This window comes from Mastomys coucha, unplaced genomic scaffold (genome assembly GCF_008632895.1).
Source record: "Mastomys coucha isolate ucsf_1 unplaced genomic scaffold, UCSF_Mcou_1 pScaffold7, whole genome shotgun sequence".
NCBI lineage: Eukaryota > Metazoa > Chordata > Mammalia > Rodentia > Muridae > Mastomys > Mastomys coucha.
Window position 1 is genome coordinate 43,293,474 of NW_022196913.1, and position 10,738 is coordinate 43,304,211.

General features: G+C 42.5%; 1 pseudogene; it reads right to left on the reverse strand.

Annotated features, from left to right (window-relative positions):
* Positions 1–3,302: 3,302 nt before the first annotated feature.
* On the reverse strand, positions 3,303–3,916 carry LOC116081506 (annotated as a pseudogene).
* Positions 3,917–10,738: the final 6,822 nt, after the last annotated feature.

The following is a 10,738-nucleotide window of genomic DNA, read 5'->3' on the forward strand; positions in this document are numbered from 1 at the left end:
CTGTAAAATGACTCTTGTCTCCTATATTGGTATTTTCCTCTGAAAAATAAATGTGTTTTTGCATTATTTAAATAGAACATAATTAAGCACCAAGGGCTCTGTGTTCTTTGCACCTAGGGGACAGGCAGTGGGGTATGCAGGCCTAGAGGGCTGTGGATAGACATGGCTCTGAGAGAGAGAGAGAGAGAGAGAGAGAGAGAGAGAGAGAGAGAGAGAGAGAGAGAGAGAGAGAGAGAACAATGGCAAGAAACAGACAGAGACCTCGGCCAGAGGAAGAGAACGGAAGTGTTTAACATTCAGAATTTGTCCACAGCCGATAATTTATTAGAACTCATCTATAACAAGGCCTGGCAATGATTTATAAGTTGATTTGAAAAATAAATAAAAGTGATAGAAACCTGCATTTGGTTTTAATGATAGACTGTTGCAGCGTGAAAACTGAGGATATGAAACATTGCAGGGAAATTAGATATTATGCCCCGCAGACAATCGCGGCTACCAGCCCATTAATTGTTAGATATTTATTATTAAAAATTTCTTTTCATGAGTGACTGCAGAATATTTGTGCTACTCAAACTGTTGAGTTCTGACATGAATGAAGGGTGGGGAGCCCATTTGTGGTGTGTGTGTGTGTGTGTGTGTGTGTGTGTGTAAAACTGACAGAGCAGCTGACCAAAATAGGAGCCAGAGCTCTTACAGCAAAAACACAGACACAGCAGCTGCCTTTGAACCCAGCACATGAGGCGGCTGCTGGCATGCTTGCCATTTCTAAAGCCGCACCATACTACTGCCACAACTGTCACCGTCACCCCCACCATCCTATCACCACTACCACCACTGTCATCATCCACCTCACTACCACCACGTGGTCGTTTTTTTTTTTTTTTTTTTTTCCACTCAGATATCAATCTAGCTATACATATAAAACCCAAGCAAGATTCTTCCAACATCAATAAAACACAGTTCGGGAGTTAGCACCAGCAGCATCTCAGGAGGGCTCCGCAAACATTAAAAAGCTGCACTCTGATCTCATCTGTGTTTAATTCATCATGTTCCTCTTTGGCCTGGGAAGACCAGAGGGTTGTCAACTGAGCATGCAATAGCTTTGATTATCATGCACAGTGGATGTGCCCAAAGCAAAGGTATTTTACATCTGAGTTACAATGTTCCTAAAACTACTTGCGTAAAAATCAAATAATGTATTTATTTTTTCACTGAAAGGAAAAAAAAACCACATCTTTGATTAACTGAAAACAACATATCATTATACCATAATGTTTAAATGATTTTTTGTTTCATTTTATTCATATTGAAAATGTCTATGCTTCCTTTATTTACTAGATTTACTATTTTTGGACCGATCTATATTTTTAATATGTAATTAAGTATACTATGTATATTACAAATACAAATATTACAAATTCGCACAAACATATTTGTAAATGAAAAAGCTCATTACAGCTAGGCTTACTTCACAATTCATTCAGGACTATTTCCAGTTGAAATTTGGAGGAGCAGGCAGACATAAATGTCAGCGGAGAGGTCAAGGTAGGAAAGAGGGTGGTTTAGGCCAATGGCATATTTTAGCCTTGAGAGCTTGTCTTGTTGTCCTCATAGGGAGCACAGCTGCTTCTATACCCTTGCTTGGAGTCTGGGCCTTTCTCTGTCCAGGAAGGGCCATCCCCTTTAACTGAGTGTTCAGCTTCACGACATGGAAGGGAGAAAGGAGACACTCACCTAGCCAGCTGGATCAGCTGACTGAACCCACATCACAGTCAGATCACCCTCACACACAAATGGTGTATTTTAAAACAACCATGGTGAGTTGCAATTTAATGCTTAACTTGCCATTATTACCATCTAATTAAAACAGTCTAGACAATGGAATCTATTGACATGCAGCTTTACCATCAGACGCTCTGCAAATCATATCCCTCCACACTCGGTGCTGGGGATGTGTGTGGCATGTTGGATTCTGTGGTAAACTGCTCAAGACTGGATCAAAGGCTTGGACACGAGTCTTAGGTGGACTGCGCTGCCAGCTGTCGGAGAGTGGAGACTGTGTCCGTGCCAAACTTTATCCGTGTAACTTTATGTATATATAACTGGTAACTTTATCCATGGTTAGATGTACTCTGAATTCATTGCCTAGACTACTCTAAATCAGCCTGTGCTCAAGTGCCAGTCCTTCCAGGGCTTTCCAGCTAAAGTAAAACATAAATTAAATGCTAGCGAGGGCACATGCCTTCACTATTTCTCCACTGGGTATATTGAGAAAGGGCCAATACTGTATACCTTGTGCAGGTTTTGAAGGCAGGAAGGGGTTGCAGAGAACAGCTGAGGCTGGCACCATGGGAAGCCAGAAGAAGCCTCTGGTAACTATACAGCCTCAGTTAAAAGAGAAACCCAATATTTGAGGAGTTTGTGGAGGAAAGTTGAGGCTTGGGGCATGTGGCAGGGTCTGCAACTTTGAAGGGGATCCACCAAAGACTATTGCAAAGATGCAACCCCATTGCAGAGACACAGGGAGAGGAAGATCTAAGAGTCCCCATGACTCCTTTCAGGGTACTCTCCCATGGTCCAATGATGGTCAAGATCACTTCTTCAAGACTTTACCACCTCTCAAGAAGCAGAACCCTGGGGCCTTCAACACCAAGGGGTCACTTATCACCTAAACAAAGGTAGTCTCTGACTTCCATGGTATGTCATAAACTTGTTAAGCTTTTTTTGGGGGGGAGAGGGAAAGAAAGTTCATTTATTTAGCTTACAATCTTAAGTCACAATTCATCATTTTGGGGCAAGTCAAGGTAGGAACTCAACACATTCACAGTCAAAAGCAGAGACTATAAAAGCATTGTTGCTTGTTCTTTCTTAGCTAGCGCTCTCATAGTAGTCAGGATTCCTGCTAAGGGAATAACGCTGCACATGGTGGGCTGGTCTTCCTGCATCAGTCAATAAGACCATTCCCACGGCATACCTACAACAAGGCAGCCTAGATAAATTCTCCTTAAGAGAATTTATGACTCTAGGTTGTCTGTGTGACTGTGGCTGACTGTTAAAACTAGTAAGTCCAGCAGGTAACCTAGTAACATTCCACTGTCATTTTCCCTTTCCCAGAAACTAAGGATAAATGATCCTTGAGACAGCTCAGCAGTGGCCTTGGAGTTGAAAGATGTCACTCAGTGCTATTGTTTGACTCAGCTTGCCCTAAAAAGGGGCTTACTTAATATTAAATAAAATTTTTTAAAAATTAAAACAATTTTTAAAATTGTTTTTATCTTAACCTTTTATTTGCCCACTTTTTATGTTGGGCGAGTGTGGGCATGTATGGTCACAGTGATGTCGGTGGACAACTCTCCAGAGTCACTTCCATCAGCATCGGCCTTTTTCTCGGGGATGTTTTGACTTGCTTCCCATAGTTCTTTCATAGTGCTTTCTTCCTCTCTAGAGTCTCCTTTGCTCTTTTCTTCCTCTCTCGCTTGCTTTCTCCTCTCAGCCTCCAGCTTCTCTTTGTGAACAGGGCTGTTTTCACCATTGTAGAAAATAGCCACTTTTTCCTGGAGGACATTCCGAGCTATCTTTCTGATTTGATCCACAGATCGTGTGTGGTGGCACCTGACCACAATGCCGGAGGGCGCATGCTTGAGCCCTACACAGTTGCTGGTCTAACAACAGGTGGCCTGGCCTCCTGGACCATGTCCTTTCACAAACTGTTCTTTGAGCTCACCCTCCTTCAGGAGAAGCAGAGCAGGATAGTCCTTCTTGCCTGCCCCCTGGACAGCACTGGCAGCCATTCCTGGGAAGAGCAGTGCTGGCTTCTCCTGAAGCCTGAGCCCCCACGCCCCCACTTCCCAGAGCATATCCTGATCAGTGGTGCAGGGAGACAGAGCAAAGCCCGGGTGCTGGTGGAAGGCATGGCTTAGTATGGCAGGACCTGCTTCTGCACCAGCCTTCAGCCGGAAGCATTCAGTGAGAGTATAAACCATGGTGGACCGAGGATGGGAATCCTTTTTTTTTTTTTTTTTTTTTTTTTTTTTTTTTGAGACAGGGTCCCACCATGTATCCCATGTATCCCTGGTTTGGCTAGCCTTCAACTTCCTAGACAAGGTTTGCTTCAAACACAAAATCTGCTTGCCTCAGCTAGGATCACAACCAGGCCAAAGACTTTTACTATAAAGAACCAAATAAAAAATGTTCTGTGCCTCCAGGCCAATAGTCTTTATTATGAGTATCTGATTGTTATAGATGAATGCAGGCATGCAGGATACAGAAAGAATCAGGCTGCAGGTCTTTGAAATAAGCATACGTGTCTTACATGCTTCAAACCCAACTGGTCAAGGTTGTTAATTAACCTGCCTCTTGCCTCTTCTGTGAACTCGGAGGACAACTAGAGAGAGAGAGTGGCGTGGAAAGAGTTTTGTCGTGGCCACACTCCTAAAGAAAACTGGCCCTCCCCTCACCTATAGCCACCAGCTGTCATTAGCTCCTCAGTTAGGGGCGGGTCCTGAAGAGCTACTTCCCTATCCCTGCTCGCATGCTGACTGGCTAAATCTTGTACAAGTCTTGTGTGGGGAACCTCAGCTGATTTGAGGTCATGAGTGCCACAGCCCTGTCTCATCCATTGCAGTAGCGCTTCCTGAGTTCTGGCTGTTAATGATCTTTGATCTTTCCTCCTCTGCTGTTGCCTGGTTGGGGATGGTGTGGGGAGGATTATGCTATAGAGGTCCAGTTTAGTCCTGAGCACTCCATGGTCAGTCTCTGCATTTTGATGAGCATTGAGTCTCTGTACTGACTACAATCCACTACAAAAAGAAGCTTCTCTATTGAGGGCTAGGCATCACACTACTCTGTCACCATCACTCCCTACTGGTAAGCATGGCCAGGCATGCTTTTGGAATACCAGCACAGAATGCCCACGTCAGGATAGACACTCCCTACCCCAAATGAACAATGAAGTCTCTGACCTTCCTTTTTCTCTATATTGTCATGCTTGCTCAGAGCTTCTTAACAATATACTAGACTCTTGCTTTCACTCCTGTTCTCCCTCTTGCCCATCCTGCATAAGACTCCATGCCTGGCCTTCCCAAACATCATTTTCATCAACTTATGCCCTGGTCCTGGTCCATAAACATCAACCATTCTCGTTCCCACAGAGTCAATTCCAGATGATTCATTTGGAACTTTTTAATGCTCTTTGACCAATTCCATTTAGTAATCTTCTACCAAATTCCATTAAAGACAGTGAAAACCATACTATAGCAGGAAATGTTTACATTGCCTCCAATATAAAACCCATAAAGTAGAAAAAAAAAATCTGTCATGAGAATATGTCTACCTGGCTGACTTTAGCCTCTGGAGCCTTGTCTCTAATTTCCCAAGTGCTAGGGTTACAGATGTGTTCCAGCATGTCTAGCTTATTTCCCATTACATTTTATTTTTCAATAATGTATAATATTTATTATATTGTCTGGCCTGGAATTCAATATGTAGATCAGGCTGATCTCAAACTGGCAGTAATCTACCTGCCTTTGTCTGTTGAGTTCTGGAAATAAAAGCATGTGCCACTATGTCTGATAATAGTGTAATTTTTAAATGAAAAATTTGAGAGAACCTCACTGAATTCAAGAATTTATTTTTCTATACAGTGGTAAACCATCACTGTTTGTTTGATTTTTATAGGATAATGCCTAATCTAATTCATGTGACAACATGAATGTTTATTCAGATCTCAAAGCCTACTTTGGTCATATTCTATTAAAAAAAAAAAAAACTCATGGAACAGGATTTAAACCCAGTCAGAAAGTGTTTGGTTACCCCTGTAACATTAGCACCACTATTGCTCCAGTGGGCCAGGCCAGGTCATTATTGTACCTTGCAGGATTCATTCTTTATCACAACTTCTAAGACTAAGGGATCATTGTAAAAAGAGTGTAGCTGGGCAGTGGTGGTGCACACCTTTAATCCCAGCACTTGGGAGGCAGACAGGTGGATTTCTGAGTTTGAGGCCAGCGTGGTCTACAGAGTGAGTTCCAGGACAGCCAGGGCTACACAGAAAAACCCTGTCTCGAAAAATCCAAAAACAAACAAACAAAAAGGAGTGCAAAGATTGTAAGACTCAGAGGGTAGGGGACATGTGCAGAGAAATAGTATATGTTTGGCATGATAGGGTCATTGCACATATAAACTCATAGCACCTGTGACTACATGCTCAAGTCCTTCACATGATCAAATCAGCCCAGATCCCAGCATGGAAGGGAGGAGGGCTCATGAGGCCCCATCCCTAGCTAAGGAGCTATTGGCAATTGATGGCTGCTGTCACAGTGGGTCAGTTTCTTCATGAATGTGATCCCAGAGCTGCCACACACGATCCAGTAGAGGATCCTACACCTACGCCAATAGAAGGAGCTCTAAGGAGACTCCATGTATTTACAAACAAACGTGTACAGGTGGGCAGAAAAAGTGGTGAAGAGTGTGATGGGGGAGGAACCAGGGAGATTGGGACACGGCTTTAATTGAAACATATTATATGTATGTATTAAATTCTCAAACAATAAGAATTTTTAAAAATATAGTTTTTTTTTTTTTTTACCTACTACAATCTACCTGCATTGCAATCTACCTGCATTCGTGTCCTTGCTATTCAGAGCATGGACAAGAACCAGAGGCATCAATATCACTTAAAAGGCATCAATATTACTGAGAAAAGTCACTGGACAGGCTCTGGTCTAATCCTAAAATTTTGGTTAGCTTTAATTGTTAGCTTGATCCAGATAACAGTCATCTGACAGGACAGCCTCAGTTGAGGGATTTCCTATATCAAATTGGCATATGAGCATGTCTATGGGGGATGCCTTGATTATTAATTGGTGTAGGAAAGCCTACCCCACTGTGGGCAGTACCCTCAGAAGGTCCTGGGTTGGAAAAGAAAGATAGCTAACCATGAGCCTGTGACCCAGCCTGAAAGCAAGCCAGTTAGCCACATTCCACCATGGTTTTAAGTTCCTGGTTTGATTTTCCCTTAGGGATGGATTATGACCTGAAAGTATGAGCCAAAGAAGCCCATCTTCCCTAGTTTCTTGGGTTAGTATGCCAGTGGATTTTTGCCAATTTTACACAAACCAGACTCACCTGACAGGAATCACCCTCACCTGAGGAATGACCTCCATCAGCTTAGCCTGTGGGTCATGGAGTCTTTCATAGATTGATGGTTGATGTGAGAGGGTGGTGCCAATCGTAGGCAGGTGGTCTGGGATGAGAGGAAAGCAGACTGCGGAGGCCATGGAGAGCAAAGCAGTGAACAGTATTCCTCCATACCTCTTGCTTCTTTTCTGGCTTGAGATTCTGACTTCTCCTAGTGACTGATCCTAATCAGAACATGTAAGCCAAATAAGCCCTTTCCTACCCAACATGGCTTTGAACAGTGTTTTATCACAGGAGAAAGCAAAGTAGAACAATAATACTATCAGCCAAAACAGTAGAGTGAAACCAAATGTCTGAACTTGAATTTGTGTTTTAGAAAAATACACCAGTGGCCTTTCTCATCACTGTGACCCAACACTTGACAGGGAGCAACCTTAGAGGAGGAAGGCTCCCTTGGCTTTTCCTATGAGAACATCAATCCACCATGGTGAGGAAAGTATGGTGCCAGGCAGCTCCATGCAGCATTAGCTTGCAAGTGTGGATTCCTGCCTCCTCACATCTCAGTGGCCTTGACATCAGAGACAAGAGAAGATTCAGGATTGAGCTATAAACCTCAGGGCCCACTTCTCAGAGATCTGCTTCCTTCAGTTGGGCCCCAGAATTCTACCATCCCCAAAGCAATAACACCATCTGGGACCAAGTGCTCAGTGAGAGGAGTGGTGGGGACATTTTACATTTAAACCACAACGATTGCAATTCTCTGATCAGTATATTAGCAAAACCTTGTTAAGAGGCAAGACCCAAACTTCAGTTTCTAATCTGTAAAGCACAGTCTTTTCCTGGGTCTGCTGTGACCCAGAGCATTGCGCTCTGGAACTGAAAAAGTACATTTTCATTTGAGATATTTGCTGCTGGCATGATGTGCTTGCCTCCTGTGCTCCCTCCTTCCCTCTGCCTGGACCATCTTCCTGCCTTTCCCTCTAATATTTGAACTGCTTCTGTCTACTCAGGGCTAAACTGTGCCCCTCCCAAGTTCATGCTGAAGTCTCAGTCCACATGACCTCCAAGCAGCACGTATGTTGATATTGAGTTTGGCAAGGGAAAATCCAGTTGAATGAATTGTTTAGAGTGGGCCATAATCCAAACTGACTTAGAGGAAATTAGGAAAAGAGGATATAAGTGCACGTACACACACACACACACACACACACACACACATACACACACATACACATACATACACTCTCACAATCATGCACTCCTATGTACACTCAAACATGCTCACACACACTCACATACACTCATACACATACATTCACACACACATATACTTACTCTCAGGAACTTATACTCATTCACACGAACATTCACACACTCAAATATTTACATACACTAACACAAACTGAAACCCACAGAGACAACTCTCAGACACATATATTTGTATATACATAATAAGACAAACTCTCTCACACATTTGTGTACACTCATACACAATCACACATTTTCACAAACACTTCCTCACATATATACACTTCCATACAAACTAGCACACATGCTCACATACACACAGGCATCTCTTACACATAGTTAAATACACATAGTCTTTCACACACACTAACACACACAATTACACATTTACAAATACTCCTCCCACACTCAAATATTTATACACACATTCATACACATATACACACATGCAGACATCTCATACATACTCACACTATTTATATACACACTCTCACATACTCACTCATATACAATCATACATATTTATAAACACTCTCACACACATACAATCACACATATTTATAAACTTTCACACACTCACACAAGCAGAAATACATACACACACAGAAAAACACACACATAATTTATACATATTTACACATCTATTTATATACACACTCTCATACAAACACTCTCACACACATATTCACACCTATATTTATAAACACATTCACACACACACACACACACACACACACACACACACACACACACGATCATTGAAGCCCAGGGGAAAGTCAGTAACTATAAGGTAAGGAATAGGATTTAGGAGAAATCAGCCCCGATTGAAGCTCAGACTTCAGCTTCCAGAACCGTGTGGGAATGAACTGCTGTTGTTCATGCATCAGCAGTGCATTGCTCAGCCATCGCTGGGAAAGGGATGTGTTTTCTTTCTTTCTTTTCCTCATTTCAGACCATGTGCTATGACTCAGCCCTGTCTCTGTACAAATACAGTGGATGAGCTTTTAGTTGACTTGACACAGACACATGTCACATGAAATCAAATTTGCATTATAATTACAAGTACTTGGGAAATTGTATCCAGTGTGTACCCTACCTGTCTGTGGCTGTCACCAATCAATAATTCTTTGTGGATCAATTGTATAAAAGAAGAGTACCATTCGAGACTTCACAGCCCTATCTCAAAGGTGCCAGTTTGTCCAAGGGTAGTCCTTCTGACTCTAGATTAACCAAAGCCAAGCTTGTATTTAGTCCATACTATGTATGTGTTGGGACTGGTCTCATGACTTAACATAGAAATAATATATCATTCAAATTTGGGGGATCCTACACTGTGGAGACAAGAAAGTCTTGATAATTTTGTTTGTTTGGTGGTGTTGTTTGTTTGTTTGTTTTCCTCTGCTTTAAATTTTTAGCTTATAGAAAAATAGATTCTTCTATCATACAACACATTCCAACTGTTTCCCTTCCGTCCACTTCTCCCAGCTCCTGCCACCCACCTATCCTCTCCTCAAGCTCCACCCGCTCCATTTCCTCTTCACAAAGGAGCACACCTCCAAGGGAAGACAGCTAAACAGGACAACACACGATACAATAATAATAAGCACAAACTCTTATATCAAGGCTGGGCAAGGCAATCTGATAGGAGAAAAAGAGTCCCAAGAGCCGGCAAAAGAGTCAGAGACACACCCACTTCCTCTGTTAGGAGTCCCACAGAAATGCCACACTAACAGCCATGCAGATTCACAGAGGACCTGGGTGCAGACCCGTGCTGGTCCTGTGCTTGCCACCTCAGTGATAATTTATCTGTCAATTTGAGTTTTGAACTCCTTATTTTATCTGGCCTCTCATTCTTACTTTATCCACAATAATCTAAGTGAGACAAAGATTTTGTGGTTCCTACTTGAATGATGAAAAAGCAAAGGTTAAGAAAGGCCAGGAGAGAGCCACTAAGATTGCTCAGTCAGGAAAACGTACTTGTCACCAAGCCTGACAATCTGAGTGCAACCGTTAGAGCACACGTGACAGAAGGAGAGAACAGATTCTTACAAGTTGTCATCCAACCTCCACATGCCCTGCCCCCAAATAAATGAATAAATGTTGTTTTACACTTTATATAAAGGAGGACCTTGGTGGCTACAGTTAATGACAATTCATCATACATGCTGAGGGAGAAGGTACACAGTGTTCTGGCCATAAAAGAAAGCAAATAAAATGAATGCGGTATGGCAGCGAATGCCTTAAATACCAGCATTTGAGAGGCAGAAGTGTTCCAGGCTAGCCTGGTCTACAGAGCCAATTCCAGTTGATCCAGGGCTACATAGTAAGATTCTGGCTCAAAAAAGAAGAA